Source organism: Felis catus, chromosome D4 (genome assembly GCF_018350175.1).
Source record: "Felis catus isolate Fca126 chromosome D4, F.catus_Fca126_mat1.0, whole genome shotgun sequence".
NCBI lineage: Eukaryota > Metazoa > Chordata > Mammalia > Carnivora > Felidae > Felis > Felis catus.
The window spans coordinates 4,251,405-4,274,282 of record NC_058380.1 but is presented as its reverse complement, the minus strand read 5'-3'; the positions used below and the strand labels follow the sequence as shown (position 1 = coordinate 4,274,282).

Here is a 22,878-nt window from a genome sequence, read left to right as displayed (position 1 = left end):
CAATCCGTGGAGTATGCAACTCTTGATCTCAGAGTCATGAGTTCAAGCCCAATGCTGGGTGTAGAGATTGCATAAATAAATAAAACTTTAAAAATGTTTTTTTTAAGGTTTAAGAAAATGAATAGAACCTCAGTGACCTGTGGAGTAGTATCAGGTGGTCTAATAGATTTTACCTGCGGTCACAGCGCAGTGCAGGTGGGGAAAGAAGAAATACTTGAAAAAAGAATGACCAAAGTGTTTTCATATTTGGTAAAAACTAAAGCTCTTTATTGTATCTTCTGTTCTTTGCATCTAAGAGCTATATACTGTCATTGGGATATTTAAAAATACTCATTCATATCATTTCCTGTTAGCTTTATTCTCACAAAACTCTATTTGAGAAAGGCTACTTGAGATCAACCACTAAAAGAACTTTACATAAAACGAATAAGCCAATAGTGAAGATAAAATGGAATACTTAAAAATGATCAATCTTGAAGACAGTAAAAGAAGAACAAGTAAAGTCAGATGAGAAAAATGGAAAACAAAAATCAAGATGGTAAATTTAAACCTAACCATATTGGTAATTATATTTCATGTAAATTTTTCCATACAGTGTAATTAAGAACCAGAGACTGTCAGAGTGGTTAAAAAAGTAAGCCTCATTTATATGCTATTTATAAGAGACACACTTTAACACCCAGGGGTGCCTGGGTGGCTCAGTCTGTTAAGCATCTGATTCTCGATCTGGCTCAGGTCATGATCTCACAGTTTGTGGGTTCGAGCCCTGTGTCCGGCTCCACGCTCACAATGCAGAGCCTGCTTGGGATTCTCTTTCTGCCTTTCACACTCCAGCCCATGCTCGCTCTTGCTCTCACTCTCTCTGAAAGTAAATAAATAAACTTAAACACACACACACACACACACACACACACACACACACACACACACACACTTTAAAGATACAGATAGGTTAAAACTAAAAGGATGGAAGAAGATAAGCCGTGCTAACGGTATGAGCTTAACATCCCATAAAACTAGGCTTCAGGACCAGGAATCTTAACTAGTCATGGAGAGACATTTCATCGTCATGCAAGAGTGAATTCAACAAGATGTAAAAATCCCGAACCTGCAAGCGAGTATAATAACACAACTTCAAAACACACAAGGCAAAATTTCTTAGAACTAAAAGGAAAAATAAAGAAATCCGCTATTTTTGCTGTAGATTACATAGTTGATGGAGCAAATGGAAAGAAAGTTAGTGGGGATATAGAAGACTTGAACTTCACTATGAAGTAAGTTGACCTAATGGATCTTTTCAGAGAACTCTACCCAACAATAGAATTCACATTCTTTTGAAGCTGTACATGGAGTATTCATCAAAATAGAAATATGGGAGGGGGGCCTGGGTGACTTAGTTGGTTAAGTGTCAGACTCTTTGATTTTAGCTCAGGTCATGATCTCACGGTTTGTGAGTTTGAACCCCGTGTCGAGCTCTGTTCTGTCAGCATAGAGCTCACTTAGGACTCTTTCTCTGTCCCTCCCCTGCTTGTGCTCTTTTTCTCTCTCAAAATAAATAAACATTTAAAAAACCCAGAAATCCCTAAAATTCTAAAAAAAAAAATTAGAAATATGGGAGTTAAATACATAAAATAAATCTCAATAAATATTAATTTAAATTTGAAAGATTGAAATAATACATACTGTATTCTCTTACCCCAACAGAATTAAATTAAAAATCAGTAACTGAAAACTATATGGAAGTTTCCAGATACTTGGAAATAAAAGAATACACTTCAAAGTACACCTGACAGTCAGTGAAGAAATCACAAGAGAAATAGGAGATATTTTGAACTTAGTGAAAATGAAAACAACATTAAATTTTATGTGAGAAAGTAATGCTTAAAGAGAAATTACAGCTTTAAAAGCTTACATTAGAAAAAAAGAAAGATCTAGGACCAGTGAACTAAACCTCTGTTTTCAATAGCAGGGAATTAGTTTGCTAACTAACTTGAATATGAAAACAAAGAGCAGGGAATTAATTAGTGAAAAAGGACTATGCGCAAACAATACAGAAAACTCAATAAAACCAGGGGCAGAAAGGGAAAAAAAATGTTTAACAGTGCTAGCTAACCTGATAATTAAGAAACAAACAAAAAAGGAAGACCTGAATTATCAATATTCTGATTAGAATAGGCCATCACTACAAATCCTATAGCTATTAGAGGATAATAAAAATATCATGCATGACGTTATGCCAAGAAATTCACCAACTGGAAAGACCTATGAGAACCCAAAACTGATACTAGAAGAAATAGAAAATCTGAATACTTCTGTATTTTTTTTTTTAAGAGGGTGAATTTGTGATTAAATGTTTTTCTTAAACCAAACGGTGGGCCCAGATGGCTTCACTGATGGAATCTATCAACCTTTTAAGGAAGACACACTAGCAATCTTACCTGAGTCTGTTCAGAAAACACAAGAGGGGAGAATAGGTCTGGACTTATTTTATGAGGTCCTCATTACTTTCTTGCCAAATCAGAGAAAGGTGGCTAAAAGGAAAGAAATCTACAGACTAGTATCCCTCGTGAAGACAGATGTTATAATTCCTAACAGTTTCAGCACATCAGACCCAGTAATCTGTAAACAGGTAAGTTGGGTATGGGAGGTACACCCTCACAGGAGCCCCTGACGGATGTGCATTCAGGAACATTACTGTGAACGCTGGAAGGAGGGGCTGCGGGAGGGAGCTTTTGCTTCTCGGCATCGGGAGTCTGCGGCTGTATTTCTCCTTGTGTCTTTTGCTTTCTTGTGTTTGAAATGCCAGCAGGCTGGGGCTAGAGGCGAGGGAGTGGGGGGTCATGACTGACTCGGGCGTCACTGATGTCACGCTACACGGTGGGAGCTGGAAGACCTCCATCTGGCCGTGCTCCTGCCACTTGTTTGTTGCTTGCACCCTAGCTGTATCACTCACCCACCCCGATTAAATTGTGTCAAAGCGTATTAAGTGCCAGGGGCTGTTCTGGGCACCACAGATCCAGTCCTCAGTCAGTCAAAAATCAATAAACCTCTATAGCAAATAAAAGGAAATTTAAAGAAAGATAATACATCACAACTAAGTAGGATTTATCTCGTTTGTGAATCCGTGTAATTAATCATATAAACAATAAAAATGTGTATGATCATCTCAGTATTTGCAGATATGCAGCATCTGACAGAGTTCAACATTGATTCGTGATTTTTAAAAAGCTCTTAGTTAAATTTGATAAGTAGGGTACTTCCTCAATCTGATCAGATGCCTTTATAAAACACTGATAGCTAATACAGTCAGTGATGAAAAGCTAAACCCTTTCCCACTAATAATGGAGACAAGGCAAGAATGTCCACTCTGATCACTGAGACTCAACACTGCACGGTAGGCTCTAGCCAGTGCAGTGAGGCAAGAAGAAATAAAAGGCATGCAGATTGGAAAGAAGGACTAAAATCCTGCATTCACAGGTGTCACGATCACGTTCAGAGAAGATCTTGACCAAAAACCGTTAGGACTAGTAAGTGAACCCGGCAGCGTCTCTGACCACAAGGTCAGACGTAAAAATGGGTTGTACTTCTGTACACGCTAGCGATGCACGATTGCAAAATGAAATTTTAAAAGTTACTCTTTTTTACAATAGCATGAAAATATGACATGTTTAGGAATAAATGTAACAAAATGTGTGTGAAGTCTGTGCACCGAAAACCATCAAACATGGCAGAGAGAAGTGAAAGATGACCAAAATAAACGGAGAGATGGAACTTGCTCATATGTCAGAAGGTGAAATAATTATAACATCGTCAGTTCTCCTCAAATTGATCGATAGGGTCAGTGCAACCTTAGCCTTTTTTGTGTGAAGTGGCCAAGTGATTCCGAAATGTCTATGGAGATTCAAAGAACAAAGTTGGCTGAATTACAAGGCCTGATCTCAAGACTTAGCATAAAGGTAAAGAAAACAAGTCATCATGACTCTGGTGTGGGAACGGACCGCGGGAAGAGACTCAGGCATGTGGGGTCAGGGAGCAGAAGTCGCAAGGGGCCGGCAAAGGAAGTCCCACTTCTCTCCTTGCAAGACGTGTCAGAGTTTCACAGTAATCTGGGTCATAGTTGTATTAGCAAATGTTAATTTAGGGTAAGTTATATGAAGTGTTATTTTATGCCACTAAATAAAACATAAGCTTAATTGGTGCAATCTGGGTAGATGTGTATTTGTTTCACAGTTTAGCCTCACTTACTGATTTTAATAGACTAGTCAAAAGCAATTTCAGATACTTCTGTATATTACAGAGAGATCGATTTCTGTTGTTTCTAAAATGAGAGAAACTGAAGCTAGATGTTTTTATGACATGATTTAAATTTAATTGTATTTAATTCCTATAAAAAGAGGATAACATGCCAGAAGTTAGACCTTGTTCTTTATCTGTGTTTAAAATAGAGCAACATAATTTATAGCGCCTTGCTTCATGAGCATTTAGCTTGTTTTTGAAAATTAAAATAAGACTTCTAAGTTAATTCTCATTATACGTACGACTTTAAATAATAAAGGCCATTTATAAACGATTTCTGTGTACCAAGTTAGCAATTGAGTTTAAAATGAAATGCACAGTTTTATGATTCTGTGACGTTGTAAAGGGGTATTATAAATAGCTTTTATGTAAAACTGTGCATATGCATGTATAGGCTCATTTAATTATTAAAAATCACTTGTCAGGACAGTCATGGAAATGTCCTCTGTGACAGTTTTTCTCAGATCTATTTCAGACTTCTGCATGTGTTACTATATTTATCTTTATCTAATCAGCCTTGCTCCGAGGTTTGGTTATTTTATTACAAGCAGCTGTGCAAAGCTTTTTCTTTAAAAACGACATTCTTTTGTAGTGTTGCCATCACTCACATATTACACATTTGGGCAGCAAATTAAAAGCGAGTAAACTGTAGCACTAGATAAAATATATGATGTCACTGTATTTCAAGATACCCTCATGGAAAAACTGCTCTTTTGAGACCATTTAAAACGGAAATATTAAAATTTTTTCAACCATAACGAAAGATATAATCGGCAATGTGGATTATCATTTGTAGGTTTTTGAATATGAAACTTGTTATTCTGAGTTTAGCTGGGACTATATTTGTATCCTAAGGGTCGATAGCATGCCAACATTTTTAATTAGTTTGCTCTAACGCTAAGAGATGTATACATACTGGTGTGTACATTTAGTGAGTTTGTATTACTGTCAGAAGGCTACCTTTCCAAACCCGTGACCCAAATGGGAACTTAGGGATATGTAAACTCTTGCACAAGCCTAAACTTAGGACTCACTGCCACTTTCCTGCGACACTTTGGAATATTTTCAGTTCCAGGATATAAACTGATTCAGTTGAGCTTTGCGTTTATTCTGTACGCGAGGTACTGCGACGGGCATTGTCTCACTGCCTTGTACTTCTCCATTAAGCCGAAAGAGGTAGATTCGTCCCATATCACGGTTGGGGAAACTGAGTCTTTGAACCTTCTCCAGGGTCCCCAAAGCTAATTCAGGTGTTCGATCCCGCTGATGTATCGATGGCCCCACTCTACTAGTCGGGACTGTTGTTCGTTGAGAGAAGTGTTCTGGCGGCAGGAAGATACTTTTCACTTGTAAACATACTGCATGACAGCACATACGTGGTTGCTAACATAGGTAGTTGTTTACTTTTTCTATTAACTGAGGAGATGCTTGGACACGTGGCTGTCTTAGATTAACCGTCTCTCGTGTTAGAATTCATTTTTGTTTCCTCTACTACTCTGTTAATCCAGACTTCATTCCCTGCGCCCTGAGCACATCTGGCGTCTTGTAACTGGGCTCTGGGATTCTGTCCTCTCCGTGGTACATTTATGTCCCTATGGTGATTGCCGAGTTAATTTACTCCAGAACCTTCAGCAGCTGACCTCCCCAAAGAAAGCATCACCTCGCCCTGGCATCGAAGACTGGAGCTTTCTTCCCAGCGTTGCCCTTTGGGCCCCGGTGCCCACACCACCCCCCCCGCCCCGTCCCTCACTGCCCTCCCCCCCCCCCCAGCCTCTGGAGACCCTCCCTGTTGCCAAGCCGCACAGGTCTGCTGCCTTCAGTCCCCACCACACCCCTCCTCCATGAAGGCTTGCCTGGGTCCCGGCATGCCACTTGGTGGCAGTACTTAGAGTACCTTGCCGTTGTAGCCCCAAGTCACAAAGTCGAGGAAGTTAAGGTGAGCAGAGTAAGTCTGTGCACGCCATCCAGAAGTGACCTTCTTAACACTCTGGCAGATTTTCTTCCATCTGGTCTCCGCAGTCGTGTGTTCAGGACAACCCACGCCTATTTGTTATGTTCTTGCCGCTCTTGTGTTTGGATACGGATCTTTAAGTGTGCCAAAATGGACGTTCGTTTTCTTTCCATTTTAATTAGTCTGAAATGTAGTTCTGTTCACTCCTTGCTGATTTCTTACATAATTACAGTTTCTTGGGATCATGTTCTATTTAGTACCATGAAAATACGGTTTATATGCAGGAGAATTACTTGTAACGCTTTGAGGAACACAGAGATGATCTACTGCAAAGAGACCTGTTTAGCTTACCTTGAGGGACTAGTTTGGGAGAAGGTTCTGGAGCGTTCCCTTGCAAGGCGCCCTAGGGGGGTGAGGAAACGGCTTCGGGGAGCCACCTGCAGCCCTCGAGTTTGGGGATCACAGAAGAGCCATGAGGCCACGAGAGCCAGCGTCTTGCCACACTTGACGAGAATCGCAGTCCGTGGACACAGAGCGATGCCTGTTGCGGGCGAGGGGGCCGCACGGCCCCCTCCGTCTCATTAGGAATCCCGCATGTGTCTCTGGAGTCTTCTATCCCAGGCCGTAATTTAGTTTCTGCTTGCACAGAGGGTCTGCGGGCCGTGCTTGTGAACTCAGCACGATACAGAGGAGCATACCGTGGACAGGTTTAGTCTTGAGCGTATGTCATGACTTCCTGACAGGTATGGAGTCTGAGCATCTGCTAAACCCAGAGAGTCGCAGTTCGTCCGCTTCACTTGTCACTGTTCTGTGTAGAGAACCCCTGAGTGTGCATTTTAGTAAGTGTCAACATGGCTGCCGGACTGCGCTCTCCGGAGTTCTCCTGGATAGGAAACAAGTCGTTTACCTATCATCTGAGGTTGGAATGTGTATTCGATACTGGCTTGCTTTAAACTCCCTTCAAGCAACGAGAGGATCTTGTTGAAGAAACTGTGTGAGTCGTTTTCTAGAGAGTAATAGACCTTAGTGTACTTCTGAATATTCTAACTCCTAAATTGGATTTAAAGGAAAAGGGAAATAAAAACAACACTAGTAACAACTGGTGTAGGAACGAGAAGTTTCCTCATTAAACGTTCATCTGTTCTCTCTGTGATTCTGGTCCAGTGGTAAGAATGTGAACGTTGACAGGTTGTCCTGGCACCTCCATTTTAAAGGCCGACTTTAATGGCTTTGTTTCTTTGCCTTCAGGGTTTCGGGATACCTTTGTTCCAGTTTAGTCCAGACATGTATTATATCGATGTCGAGAGGCATCTCACTGCTTTTTGTTTCCAGGATGTGACCTCCTTGGTAACCCAGGTGTCCCCTACCCTTCGTGCTCCCGCCGCCCGTGGGGTTTGGGTTTCCATGAGGTCGGCAGTCTTGCAAAGTAGTGACGCCCGTGTATGATCACAGAGCCGCACTCACGATCGCCTCTGGGGCCCGAAGCGGGGGTTCTGGCACCACCCCACAGACTCGGTGTGAGAATTAAGTGAGCTTACAAAGCACCTAGAACAGGGCCAGGCACATCAGACGCACTAGGTAAATGTCCCCTTGCTGTTTTATGAATGCTCTTTCACAAGGCACCGTTATTCTCATGTAACTCTCCCTTGATCACATGGTACAGTTTTCAAAAATGACTTCTGCTTCTCTCCCCCTACCCGTCACCACCCCTCAAAAAAAAAAAAAAAAAAAAAAGGAAGAAAAGAAAGATTGGTAGATGGGTAGGTTTCCTCAACAACTTTTGTGGCTCAGCTAGACACAGAAAACCATCGAAAGGCAGAGAGGATTCAAATCCTCCCTTCAGAGGAGAGGGATGGTGAAAATAGTTACGTAAGCTGCCCCATAGTGCAGTCAGGTCACCCCCGTGCCCAGGGCCCTGTGCATTATCCCGAACTGTGTGCTGAACTGAAGGGCAGCTCGGGGCTGTGGGCTTTTCAAGGAAGGAAGGAGGTACGGAGGAGGCGCGGGGTGCAGGGCAGCCCCTCTGTCCTGGCCTGCGGCCACACTCGGCTCCCTTTTCCTCTTCCTTTTACAGGCTCATTGGGAGTTTATATCAGTGGAGACCACAGCTTCTGGCTTTGTAGTGAACACACGGTCAGTGACTGACTTGTGTTCTGCACCCTCCAATGACGCCTCTCAGAAACCCAGCCACTTTGTAAGTAGTACAGACCCCACAGGAGTAAGCGTACAGGCACTCGCGCCCCAGAAACCCCACCCCTGTGCCGCTGAAGGCCCTACGAGAGGAGAAAGTTCCCTACTGACACCGGAGCTAGCTACCAGAGCTCGCCGTCCAGTCCTGGCAGAGAGCCCAGCGCTTGGATGTGTGTTCGTGTACTCCCGGCTCCGGGAGGCCTGTGCGGCTGCTCCGGAGGGACTGGCCGGAGCCAACGGGCTCTATCTTGCAGAGGAGTCATGGCGGCAAGGTCATCCAGCCTCCTCCCCTGCAAGATGATGACACTGATTTACTACAGAGGCCAAGTGGCATCCCTGTGGGGACCTCAGCCCCGCCCCCAGACTCTGGGGCCGCATCCTTCCTCTTAGGCCACGGCAGGGATGTCGACGGGCTCATGGCCTTCCCATGCTCTGAGGGAAGTTTCCAGTTTGTTCACGAATAATTTCTCTTTATCAGGCCTTTCTGTGCCTTCGCAACTCCCGGAAGGGTGTGTTGGTGTGTAACCAGGAGTCCTCCTGGTGGGAAATGTGGACCCCTGTCTGAGTCGGAGGACACAGAGCCCCTGGGTAGCTAGTCCCACATCCCAGCAGTGCACGGTCTGATGGGACGCCGGGCAGGGACGGGCTACAAGAGTAGAGAGTCTGCGACTCGGGAGACCCTGGAGCCCTCAAGTTCTCTTCCTCTTAGTGAGATGAAAATTATGAGCGCTGTGTTCCAGAGAGAAGAAAACATAATGAATATGCCTTCAACATTTTGTTTTAAGGTTTTAAACCACCAGTTTAGAATCAAATACTTGGAAAACACGGGACTGCAGCTAATAAGTCACGCGTCCTGCAGCTCCCTGGGGGTACGGGGGACTCTGCTGTGTGCATGTGTGGAAACACCGAGGAGGAAGTTTCCTTGGTATTCCCGAGCCCTACGCCAGACCTGGCAGAGAGTGAGAACTCTGAAAACATCCTAAATGTTTGCCAAGTGATGCAGTGACCTTTATGACCCTGCCAGGGCTGTGGTGATAAGACAGCTTCTCAAGGAGTGAGAGGAATGTGCTCACCAGGACAGGCTGTGGGGGGCCAGCGGGGTGGTGGGATTTCCCAGGATGCCCCGGATCACCAGGGGGCGGGTGGCCACGCACCGCCTGCTTTCTCTGGCGCAGGCTGGTCCTTTTAAAGCTTCTCTGCCCTTCACTCTGGACCTGGAGACCGTTTATCTCCTCAGTTTTTTCTGTTTCCCAAAAGAAGGGGTTAGCACAGACTACAATTTCCAAAGAGTCTCTGAATTTAAGAAATTTTTTAATTTAAAAATTTTTTAAATTTAAAACTAGGAAAAAGAGTGGTCGATGAGCATATTCCGAACGTACTCTTTAAGTCTACTTTTATCTGTCACATTCCTAGTTATGAGGAAAGGTACAAAATGTCTTTGGTCACTAAGTATGTATTGGTGTATCTGTTTTATGGTTGATTTTACGTTACCATACAAAAAACCTGAACAAACGTTCTTTTGTGCAGTCAGCTAAAAGAACAGCTGCAGGGGTGAGGTAGCAGGAAAAGGAGGCTGACACGATGGTTTGTGAGACACCGTTTCCTCAGTGAGTCCCGGGGCCACGTGGCCTTCCTATTCCCGCAGCCACCAGAGCTGTCGGAGAGCTCCGGGCCAGCGTTCGGGAGTCTCGCTCTCTCGACCTGTTTCTTCTAGTGTTCTCTCTTCCGGCATTTACGTGAGCTCTCTCCTGCAGACGTAGATGCTTTGCTATACTGTTGACCGTGAACAGAGAAATGCCATTAGGCTAGCGTACGAATTATAGCAGTGCTCTGGTGTGTGTGTGTGTGTGTGTGTGTGTGTGTGTGTGCGCGTGTGTGCGCATGTGTGTAACTGCATCTTAGTGGGGATCAGTAAGCACGCATTAATGTTCTGTACGTGAGAGGTGGCCAGAGTGTAAGGCTTGCCTGCCAACGCTTGAAATTTCCGTGTCCCAACCCGTAGCCCCGACCATGTCCTAGGCCATATGTCCAATGCCTCTGGAGCCACTCGCCCGCCCTCGGGCTTTCTTTGTATTCCAGCTTTTAGGCTAGGGCGTCCCTTGTCAAAAATGCAACGTTGTTGAGAATCTGTGCCTTTAGTTTTTCTTTGTTATAGAACTGATACTTTTAGACACTTTGAGGAAGAAGGAATGTATTTTGGGACATGCTCAGCAGGCCCCTGAAAGACAGAAAGAATGAATAATACAAATGTAACACTTACTGTTTTAATTTATTAAAAAATTTTTTTAATGTTTATTTTTAGTGGAAGAGAGAAACACAGCATAAGTGGAGGAAGGGGCAGAGAGAGAAGAGGGGAGACAGTAGAATCCAAAGCAGGCTCCAGGCTCTGAGCTGTCAGCACAGAGCCCGACACGGGGCTCTAACCCATGAATCCCGAGATCATGACCTGAGCTGAAGTCAAGCACTTAACCAATGGAGCCACACAGGCACCCCCAAATGTAAACTTTTAAAAATAAAGCTTGGCATAAAGTCTAAAAATTAGGGGAAAGAATAATCTTTTCAACAATTGGTTGAACATATGCAAAGAAATTAACTTTGATCTGTATCTCTCACTGTATATAAAAATGAGCTCAAAATGGATCATAGACATAAGTGTGACACCTAAAACTATGAGACTTCCACACAAAATTTAGGAAAAAAATCTTTGTGCTCTTGGGTTAGAAAGTTAAGATTTCTTAGAAAAGAGACCAAAAACACAATCTATATAAGGAAAAAACGAAAATACTGGGCTTGATCAATCTCTTGTCAAAAGACACTGTTAATAGAATACAAAGACAAGTCCCAGACTGGGAAAAAATAGGGGCAGATCACATACCTGATAAAAGACTGGCAGCCTGTAAAATATGTAAAGAACTCTCAAAACTCAGTAATAAGAAAAAAATGAAACCTTGTCATTTGCAACAACATGAATGGAACTAGAGTGTGTTAGGCTGAGTGAAGTAAGTCAGTCAGAGAATGACAGATATCATATGATTTCACTCATCTGTGGCATTTGAGAAACACAGCAGATGAACATAAGGGAAGGGAGGAAAAGTAAGATAAAAACAGAGAGGGAGGCACGCCATAGGAGACTCTTCAATAGAACAAACAGGATTGCTGGGGGGAAGGGGGGGCTAAATGGACGATGGGCATTACGGAGGGCACTTGTTGGGATGAGCACTGGGTATTATATGTGAGAGATGAGTCATTTGGGTTCTACTCCTGAAGCCAAGACTACACTGTATGTTCACTAACTTGAATTTAAATAAAAAAAAAAGAATTAAAAAATAATCAAGAGATTGGAGAAGACATTTCACCAAAGAGGACCTATGAATGGAAAATAAGTACATGACAAGATGTCCGTCATGAGGGAAATGCATACTAAAACCACCACTGAATACCAAGCTGAGTGGCTCAAATTAAGAACATTGACTGTACCAGATGGTGACAGGGATGTGGCTTCTGGAACTCTCCTATACCACACACAGGATTGTAAAATGGTACAGCCAGTTTTAGGGAGCATTTTGGCATTTTTAAAGAAGTTGTGCGTACACCTGCCACGTGACCCATATGACCCAGGCATCATCTAAGCAGGATAGCAGTGTGTAGACAGCAAAAACCCTTATGTGTATAGTCACAGTGATGTCTTCCTCATTCCTTTTTTTCTGTCGTGTAGATGTGCTGTAATCCACTCAGCCTGCCCCTACTGATAGACGCTTGCCTTGTTTTTGGTCTTCTGTAATTATGCAGTCACTAGGAAAAACTTGTCTGTGTGTCACAGCATCTCACGTCATTACTGGTCTGTCATTGAGTAGCGTCCGAGAAGTGAGAAGGCTGAGGGTGCTGTTCCCAGGTCCTGCTGACCTTCCTGCACAGGGGTCAGCACCCCTGGCACCTCGCTAACACAGTTGCTGGTCTTGGGATGTCTGCAGTGTCACAAGTCAGGAAGGGCATTCCATGGTTATGTAACTTTCATTTCTCTTTATAAGGGCCTATAGAGGAGGGTGAACACTCCTCTGCCCTCTGATGTTCTCTGCCTGGGGTCTTGGAAGTTATGCTGACAGAAGACAGACTAACAGGGAAACTGTGTTACCGTGTGCCTTTACGTGGGAGAAAACTCAGTGATTAGTAACTCCAGGAGGTGGTTAGAACTCAGGGGCTCAGATGCCATCTTAGGCGAAATGAAAGGAGAGGGGTTTGGGTTTCTGTGAGAGGTAGGTTATGGAAATGTATGGGGAAAGCCTTGTCTGGGGAGGCTCACAATGCAGATTTGTGTTGCTGCCTTCTCCGCTGAAGAGGAGTGTTGAGTTGTGCTCCTCCTCCCAGTGCTGGAGAGGGAGACGCCGTTACAAATGGAAATTTCCTGTACAAATGTACCTTGCTTTTACAAAAGGAAAACTTAATGCTGTTTTTAGAGCTTTTCCTATGTCTGCTGTTTCTCAGTTGCTTTCAGCTCAAAATAATCCTTATGCCAAAGTGGCATTTTTCAAAGTAGCATATTCTGGCCCCCTGTGGACTATTTGAATTTTCCATTGTCTGCTCACAGCTTTTGCTTTTTTCCTTTACTATTAAATTGTACTGAAACTTGAGTTTCAGTAGTTTGTTGTGTATTAAGAATTAGTTCTGTGTGCCTTTTTTTTTTCCCCAATTGCCCATTTACCCCCGCTTTACCAGTTTCCCTATTTACTAATTTGTCTTCAAACTTTGCTTAGTGAATGTGCCCCCCGCCCTGTGAGCTTTTTAAAAATGCATTAATCCTTTTACTACCTATAGGTTTGGGGCTATAGATCCACATTATTAAGGATTTTTCTCATTTTTGTATGTTTGTTTTTGAATGGCTTTGTTTCAGTCTGATATTGCTATGAGAAACGGACAGAGTTTTATCTTCATGTTTTTGCCTTCATTCTTGAAGAATATGTTCATTGGGTGTAGACTCTGTTAAAGAAGAAAATTCAACTGAGTAAATTCGAACATTAATTGGCTTTATTTAATGATTCGTGAATTGGACAGCATTCCATTTTATCAAACAGAACAGAGCTCCAAGGAGCTGTATAAAATGGAAGGCTTTACAGGCAGAAGGGGCAGAAAACGGAAATTTCTGGCAAAGAGTGGGTTGTTTTAGGCAAGGTCACCTTCCTTTGAGGGAAGAAGTGGTCTGTCAGGCAGATGGCCTCACTGGTGCTGACCAGGCAATCCCAAATTGATTGGTTAGGGGTGACGTGTTTGGGGGAGGCCGAGGCTACAGTTAGGTTAGGTATTAAGTCTTGGTGGTTGATGTGGGGCTTGGCACAAGTGACTCCCATTTTGGGCCCATTGTTGCATTTTTGAAACAGTTCCTCACTTTTGATTAGACTCTGAGCTTAACTGAGAGAGATGGGACCGAAATTTAAGGCATTAACTAATTAATAGCTTGGAAGGCACTTTTGCCATAAAACATTAAAAAAAAAAACCCAACTGGTTGACAGTTTCACTTTTCTGTCAACTTGGTGCTCCCATGTTTAATTTCATATAAACCTTAGATCTCGTAGTGGTCTATACGGTGATGAGTCGATGTGGCGGTCCCCAGATGGCGGGTGACGCCGTAGCGTGAGGTGGGAGCGTACAGCCAGACTGCACACTGCACCAGAGTGATAGCCTGTCGTCTGCGGGTCCTTGCCCAGTGCTCCTCCCCTCCCACTCGTCCAAACCAAAAGCTTCCTGAGCTATGGCCAATACAAAGGATGCAGCTGGGTTTTGAGAGCATTAATTACTGCCTCTTTGCCTCATTGAGACACAATCGCTTGTTCTCCAGTGCCGTCTTTACCAATTCACGCAGCAGTATCTGTAGTTGCAGCAAAAGAAGAGTCAAGTTCCACTTAGCTCCTGAAAAGAAATGGTTGTGTCATTCCTGAGGAGTATGTTTCTGGAAAACGTCGAAAACTTTTTGCCGTTTGGTAGCGGAGAACGTGGTGTAGGCAGAATTCAGGTATTTACACAGAATCTGCCTTTGATGATTAGGTGAACTCTAAGGGACGGGTTACGTGGCGGAACGTTGAAGCGTATGTCGCACGTAGCGATCAGTAACAGTAGTAGCTCTTGTCTGTTCGAATTACCGCCGGGGAGCAGACTTTTTTTGTACACTAAAGCGCTTAATGTCCAAGAGTAGGTCCCGAGTCCCTAATGGTTGACTTTGAAGAAAAAGTATTGTCTCTTCCTTTAGAAGAATACCTGGGTACCACTCTAACTGGCTGTTTGTTTCATGTGGCAAAAAACCCTGACCCCAAAACCACTGGTATCAGATAGAAGTTGTGCTGGCAGACAGATGCGGAATTTAACAGAAAATCAAATGCATCACAGCGTTAGCGTTCCTTCCAGTTGGCAACGTGACGCGTGGCTTTGTGGAGCCGACGTGTGACCCTGACCTGCCGGACCTGCGGCAGGCGCTCGTTTCTTATTTTGAAACCCTGGATTGGAGGAGCAAGACTGAGGGACCGGAAGGCACAGAGGTGAAGCCACATTTCCCACAGAACTTTGGAACCTCTGTACACGGACACGTGGGCAGTACGCCAGGAACACGCGACAGCATGGAAAGCTTTGGCAAGACAACACAAAGCTCAGCGACAAATACGCATCTTCGCGTTTGGAAACGGATATTCTCTTAACGAAGGGAGAAATTTCATCAAGAAGAGAAAACGTACAGCACAGAACGAGGTAACAAATCAATAAGCAAAGAATCTATATGTATACTGCTCTGAACAAAGGACTTTAGAACCAAGTGCTTACGTACAGTCCACAAAATAGTATCACGTTTGCACAGTATTGCCATGAATCCACACACATTTAAGTGTCATGTTTTGTATGCATGATAAAATCTCTTTACTTTTGTTACTTATTTTTCATGCTTCATTATGTCCTTTTTCACAAGTGTCCCTCTTTCACGTTACTTTATCTTTTATGGCAAATTGCTTTGTGGCCAGTTAGTTACGTGGCAAAAATGTTGGTGGCACAGATGCTTGTGGCAAAGATACCAGACACGGGTTCTTATGACCCAAACCAGTCAGAATCGAATAAGCCGTAGAAAGACCCCGTTGAAGGAGTACTTTTCTTAAGCCAAATGGCTCTCTCAGTGATCCGACGTAGCTGAGTTTCAACTTCCCCAAGAGTGTTAATCCAGGTACAACAGGTGGTGGCTGCCACAGCCCAGCCAAAAGCAAGTCAAGGTCTGTCCTGTTTTCAAGAACAACTTTGGCCAGAGCGTCTCTGGGTTCTGGTTGGGCAGCTGTCTTAGCGGTGGATTCTGCAGTACTTTCACGAGTTAAGGAGAGGTTCCTGATGATAGCCTTGTTTACATTTACTCCCAACCAGGGAAGTTGGGGCCTGCCAGAGGGTTATGAAAGGAGCCGGGAGGTCCTTTTGAAACTCGATGATGTAAATCCTGGACAGTTGACACGTGAGGTGTCTCCATTCATTTGCGGTCAGGTGCAATTAGAATCCTAAGAGGCATTGCCCAGTTAAGCGCCAGCCTTCTAGGTATTCACAGGTCCGAGGAGAATGATAACTACCGCAGACAAAGAGAAATCACGTTGGTGCACAAACCCTGCCCGGTACCGTGGCACTGTTAATGGAGTGCAGCATCATGGACAGATCGGTGTCTGATTACAAATCCAGAACAGTCCGAATGGTCATTTCATTCAGCAATGGCCTGGGGAATATGACTGACAGCATTATCTTTACAGGCCAGTGTCAGAGTAAAGGAAAGACAGAAAAGAAAAAAGTTTCACGTTTAGTGAAATTACGATGTCTTGATCTGACGTCTTGGGAGAAAGCAGGCTACTTTGATGTCGGCTACTTCTCTTCCTAGTCAATTTTATTTGGGGGTCTCTAGCATCTACACAGGACCGGATGTCAGGTGGAGCGCTCTTCAGCTGTGAGATGGGTACCCAAGGTCCCAGTCGCTAAAGCTCGGCTGCCGTCTGAGTAGTGAGGAGCACCTGGTATTGCGCCTTCCGAGGAGATCCAAGGGCAGTCTTTGTTTCTCGTCATTCCAAATTAGAAGGATGGGAGAACACGGGAAATACTAGTTCAGAAAGTCATCCCCAGACATTTGAGGAAACTAGAAGAGTTCAGGATCCAGCCCAGTTTACAGGTATATAACAAAACCTGGGAGACAGTTAACAGGACTAGAATCTGGTATTTACAAAGGTACAGACATAATTTTTCTTTCTCTGATCACCCCTACATTTTTACTAAAGATAATCACAGTAAAACTGATTTATTTGCATTCAACTTGGCTTGTTATTTGTGTAAGTAGAAGAATAGAGATTGACCACATAGCTCTTTTTAAAGACTGCTTTGCTGAAAATTATTTATTTGTTTTTGAGAGTGAGAGAGCGTGAGTGAGCAGGGGAAGGGCAGAGAGAAAAGGGAGGGGCTGGGGAGAGAATCCTCAGTAGGCGTTGCACTGTTAGCCTGGAGCCCGATGTGGGGGTTTGAACCCACGAACCGCGAGATCATGACCTGGGCCGACGTCAAGTCGACGCTGTGAGCCACCCTGGCGCCCCTTTGCTGAAAACTTTGATAAGGAACCTTTCCCTGAGGCCAGGAAGCCATGCCAAGGACTCCCCATCAGATTTTACCTGCAAATACCATTTCAGTGAAAGCTTTGGTAACATAGCCAGTGTTTCCAACTGTGTCCTGTACGAGGAAAACAGATTACCGTTGAACTGGAGCAGATAACTAATTACGTTGCCATGAAAAGAATACTCAAGAGTTTCTAAAATCTGGATGGATCAGAGGGGGGAAAAGGTAAATGTTCCATGTTTGTTTACAAAGGTACATGCTATTGTTAAAAAAAAAGAGTTCTCATCATCCTGCTAATAAGTTCAGTCCCATGTAATTAATCTTTTCTTGAATCTAGTTTTTCCATTAGTTTTGGAAATTCTTACCCAGTAGCTTTGTTATCTTAAAGTTTTCAGAATCCTGTTGTCCAGGTCCTTTCTGTGAATCTTTCTGAAGATGAAGCACGTTTGCAGGAACACTTTTGTGAAAGCATCTAAGTGCAAGTACTCTCTGTAAACGACAGAAACTTGCAATGCCCATTGTTAAAGGTCTGACCAGAGTTCATTTGATAAGGAAATGTAGTTATTTCTGTAATACAGTATTTTAAGATCATGTCTAGAGGCACCCGGGTGGCTCAGCTGGTTAAGCCTCCAATTTGAGCTCAGCTCATGTCATGATCTCATAGTTCATGAGTTCAAGCCCTGTGTTGGGCTCTGTGCTGACAGTGCGGAGCCTGCTTGGGATTCTCTTGCTCCCTGCCCCTCCCTGCTCACTTAGTCTCTCTAAATACACAAACAAACTTACAAAAAATAAGATCATGTCCAAAATATAGAATATTTTAAGATACATACAACAGAAAAAGGGCTCAGTATTCTTATTTGAGGATGCGTCCCATGTAATTTAACATAAGCTTAATTAGATTAACATCTCCATTTTCATAAGGAGAGAGAGCAAATGTCTTGAGCTGTTTGGCCCTTTGGAGAATCCCAAAGCTAGTTCAAGGTCAAGAAGACTTGATTTAGAATTTGATTTATTTGTCAAAACTACCTGACGGCTTTAAAATACTTGGTCAGATAGGATCGCAGGAGAAACAATACTTAGTCATGTATTTAACTGTAGTGACAGTTAAGGACTTTAGGGGCAAATCCAGGAAGTTAAGTCATTGTAAAAAATAAGCCTTGGCTCTTTTAATTGAGGAGTCTCCGTAAGTCAAAGAGATGATGGTGACAACATGGAGTGTAGGAGATCATTTTGATAAAACACAGACTCTGCTTTCTAGGAAGATCGCTTTAAGGAAAACCCTTCAGAGTCCCTAGTCAGGAGCAGACCAATAATCTAAGAAAACTTTGTCCCGTTGACAGAAGAAAGCCAAGTGTAATTTTGTACCAGTGTAGTTTTGATAATAAAATTCATTTACTTTTTTGAATTTAATCATTAGGTCCATTTCAAACTTAGCCAGCTTGAGCTACAAATCTACCACTTTTTAATTTGTGTTCAGATTTGGGGCTTTTTTTCTCCCCCCCATTCTGTAGTCTCCTCCCTTTAGGACAAAAGGACTTTCTTGTCCCTCAATAAAAAATAGATCTCCGTTTCCCACACCTTCTCTTACCAGAAACCCACATCCTACTTTTCCTTATGTGATGTTTCAATGTTAGCCAGCCCCTTCGTGTTTTCCAGGATCCTGTCTGCAGGCTGCAAGTGAGGTTTGAGGTGGAGAGGATAGCTCCGGAATCTACCCGAGTTTGGCCAGTTCTTTCATTCGTTTTAATATTTAGTTACCCCTTTGCTCTTTTAAGGGGATTACTGGTAGCAGTTTATCCGAGAGTCCTTTGGAGGCTGTCAGCTGGAGGAGCGGCCCATATGGGGGCTCTTCTTTTTTTTTCTTTTCAACGTTTATTTATTTTTGGGACAGAGAGAGACAGAGCATGAACGGGGGAGGGGCAGAGAGAGAGGGAGACACAGAATCGGAAACAGGCTCCAGGCTCCGAGCCATCAGCCCAGAGCCTGACGCGGGGCTCGAACTCACAGACCGCGAGATCTGACCTGGCTGAAGTCGGACGCTCAACCGACTGCGCCACCCAGGCGCCCCCGGGGGCTCTTCTTTAGGGGCAGAGATGTTGAAATGCTTGCACAGGCCGGTTGAGGACAGTCTGTTTTCCCATGGCCCTGGTTGATTACAGTAGAGATGCTGGACCCCCTGGGCCATTGTTTCCATGATGGACCCCACCGTAGGAGGGATGAGGCAGGACCCAGGTATCACTTAGGCCTCTGGCCTTGGAGCTGTAAAGTTAACAGTTTAGTGGACTTGTGTTCATGATCTCGCATTTTTAAATATTCATTAGCCTTTTGCAAAGAGATTTTTAATGAAGCTATTTGGGACTTTTGAAGGCTTTTCAACATTTCAGTATACCGGTAAAAAAATCAGGCGTCCCTTTCAGTGTGTCTAATCTGGGAACCCTTGCTCTCCAGGGCACTTCCGACGTGAGTGATCTTGTCTAATGAGAATGGTCCTCATGACAGCCGTGGTAATTCTGGGGTGCCGTTAGTGCTGGAAAGTGACTCACTCAACTCCTTGGAACTTAAGGATTCCGTTCTTCTTCTTATTAATTAGTTCAGTTCCGTTATTTTTAGCTAAGCCAAGCTAGTACCTAAAAGGGATGTACCGTGGGGAGGGAATGATGTGATGTTTTGCAGCTTACCTTGTCACTGTAGGTAACGAGACGTTTTCACGAGGTGAACAGCTATTGTCAGTTGAACCTGTTCCATGTACAACTTACCCTGATTGAGTTTTAGGCTGGATGGGGAGTAACGTAACAGCATTTCAGTGTTGCACCCGTGTCTGCCAATCCTTGTGGCTTTTTAGCCTCTGAGACTCACTAGCGATAGCCTTTACGTACACAACGTAAGACACACGTGCGTCCCACAGCACCGCCACAGTTACTCAGGATGTTACTGCGGCCCGGCCTAGGGGAGGCCCGGCGTGTACCTCCGATTCCTGTGGAGCCGTGGCCTGGGGAAAGGGCAGAGCCAGCAGACCCCAAAGTGGGGATTGCAGACGGGTTCCAAACAAGTGGGGAGCGACAGCTGCCACTGGCTGTCCCCAGTATGGGATCCGGGGTGTTCTAGTCAGATGGCGAATTGTGGTCTGTTTCAAGCACTGGTGGCTTCGGTTCCAGATGGAACTGCCTGGTATCTCAAGCTGGCCTGCCCGGACTAGAGAGCCGATTAGATCGAGAGCTTGATGCCAAGAGAGCAGACCCAGACCCTCAGGGAAGACAGGAATGATAGAGAATTCAAAAGGGTTCCCAGGTGCCATACCTGAGTTTCCTGTTGTTCTCAAAGCTGATGGAAGTCTCCTTCGATCCCACTGCTGCCACTGAATCTGTTAAACGACATTGAACCGGGTTAGTGGGAAGACACAGTCGGCTTTGCCAAACAGCTCATGACTCAGCAGCCTCACATCCTGGCTGACGGGAGCTCTGAGGTGCTGTGCAAAATGGAAGCCTTTTGTAGGCAGAAGGGGGCGGGAAGAGGATTGTTCCCGGCAAGGTCCCTGGCCTTCCTTCCCGGGAAGGTGGGGGTCTGCCAGGCAGTTAGTTAGCCCACTGGTGCCGGCCGGGTGATTCCCATGGTCTGGTTCAACAAAGGTCACGTTGCTGGGAGAGGCCGAGAGTGCACGTGTGCTGGGGATGAAGCCTCGGTTTGCTCAGGCTGGGCTTAGCGCAGCTAACTCCATTTGGGCCTGTTGTTTTTCCCTTTGCTAACAGCTCCTGGGGGGATGTTATGTCCTTTCAGCCCTGTGACAGTATCTCACTCTCCGCGGGCATCTGTTCTGCCTGAGAAGTTGGCTCTAGTGTCATTTTGGGTTCTTTGAAGAAATCTGTTAGGGTTTTTCTTTTCTTGTTTGTTTCTTTGGTTTTGTTTGCCTACTTCCTTTACATTTTATTTTCTTCCTCTCTGGCTTCTTGGATTGCCATTTTATTTATTAAGGTATAGATTTAATTTTATTTACCTCGCTAATTCACTGGTACTGTTAATAGGTGAATTGGTTCCCCTCAGTGTTCAGCAATATCCAGTGAGCACCTCTTCAAATATTCTTTGTCTGTTCCTTCTTTCCTTTCATCTCAGAATCTGCTAAATTTATGCAAGACCGGATCGTTGTTTTTCCTCCTCTGTATGCTGGATTTGGGATAATTCTAATTTACTTATGCTGTGTTCAACCTGCTGCTGAGTATATCTCTGAAGTGTTTCATGTTAGTTACTGTGTTTTCCCTTTCTAGAAACTGTTTAGTTCATTTTAAAATCTCTAAATCACTTCTAGTTTTCTTTTTCCTGCAAATATATTTGTCATTCATTCACGTATGGTAGATGTATTTGTTCTAAAACCTGGACCTGATCGTTTTGTTTTTGGTCTTTGTGAGTCTTTTTTACCCTCTTTATTGTTTCTATTGGTTCTCGCTCTTTTTCTTTTTGTGTCTGAGTATCTTTGTGTGCCGGTCATTCCTGGGAAAATTTACCTGTAGGCGCTCTGACTAGGGTTGAATGTGCCCTGCCCCGGAGAGGTTTGTATCTGTTCTGCTCTTGACCCAAGGGCAGGGCTAGTTGGATTTCTCATCAGTTCTTCAGGGTCCGTGGGTGCCCAGGTTCTGTGATGCTGGGAGGCAGAACAACACAGTTGCAGTTCTGTGGCTGTAACTCCCCAGTTTTCCTCTTTCTTTGTAGCCCTCCTCTGGCTCTGTTTAGCACGAGGACAGCCTTTTATGCAGTGCTTTGTGGTTGTGAGGTTGGAGATCTGGTTTACCTTCCTAGAACGGAGCCTCTGTAGTCCTGCACGATGGGTGGGTCTCCTTTAGCCTCCCCACCTGGATCAGGCTCTAGCTCTTGACTCCTTTCCTCCAACCTTGTGGCCCTGGAACCTGGATCAAGAGCCAGGGTTCAGTACGTGTGACTTAGCCTGGGGCGTCCGTGACTGAGGGGTTCCTGTATTCTGCCTACTTAGGTGATTTCTGGTTTCATCCGTAAAATGGCCGTTCTTTCAGATCTCTAGTGCTTATTTTATATATATATGTATATAAATACACACACACACACACACACACACACAATTTTTTTTCTTTAATCTTGAAACCCAGCATTCCTTTTGTTTGTTTTCAAAGGGAAAATTGTCTGATCCAAATACCTTATTTCAAAACTGTATTCAACTTATTAGACTTTTTTGCTTTTCATTAAACATAGAAATTTTAGGATTGAGATATTTACCATATTAGGTACTTTGTTATAAGTCACTTGTTTAGAAATTGTATCTGTGTTTTGACTGTTTTATTTAGTATACTTATTTGTCATTTAGCTTATTTGTAGATTTAAAAACATTTTTTTTAATGTTTATTCATTTTTGAGAGAGAGAGAGAGAGAGACATAGTGTGAGCATGGGAGGGGCAGAGAGAGAGGGAGACACAGAATCCGAAGCAGGCTCCAGGCTCTGAGCTGTCAGCACAGAGCCTGAGGCCAGGCTCGAACCCATGAACTGTGAGATCATGATCTAAGCCAAAGTTGGATGCTCAACTGACTGAGCCACCCAGGTGCCTGTGTATGTTTTTAATGTGGAAACGTAGCTTTAGAGACTATTTTTGTTTGATATCTGGTCTCCGTTACTTTGTGGACAGATTGTCTAGTATAAGTTACTTTGTCTTTGCGGAGGTTTTCTCTCTGACCGAGGGCACAGTTAGCATTCATGCATGTTGCCCAAATGTTTGAAAGTAAGATGGGGTGCAGTGTTCTTTAGATCAAACTTGTTATTTGTATTTTTCCCATCATCTGTATCAGGGTGGGGAAACTTTCTGTAAAGGACCGGTTGGTAAATTTGT

The 22,878-nt window shown here is 43.9% G+C and overlaps 1 protein-coding gene and 1 long non-coding RNA gene across 18 annotated transcripts in view; one reads left to right on the top strand and one right to left on the bottom strand.

Annotated features, from left to right (window-relative positions):
• The window catches only part of AUH (AU RNA binding methylglutaconyl-CoA hydratase), a 362,269-nt gene that overhangs the window by 106,615 nt on the left and 232,776 nt on the right, over positions 1-22,878 (top strand). The gene's annotated exons all lie outside the window — the stretch shown is intronic.
• Positions 1-22,878, bottom strand: part of LOC123381670 — a 71,033-nt gene that overhangs the window by 35,097 nt on the left and 13,058 nt on the right. For 4 of the 6 annotated variants that reach the window (XR_006588963.1, XR_006588960.1, XR_006588961.1 and 1 more), the window contains exon 2: positions 20,333-20,396. This is a non-coding gene — a long non-coding RNA (uncharacterized LOC123381670). Of the gene's footprint in view, positions 1-13,097; positions 20,397-22,878 lie in introns of those variants that run through there. The other 2 variants (XR_006588958.1, XR_006588959.1) reach the window with 1 other exon arrangement.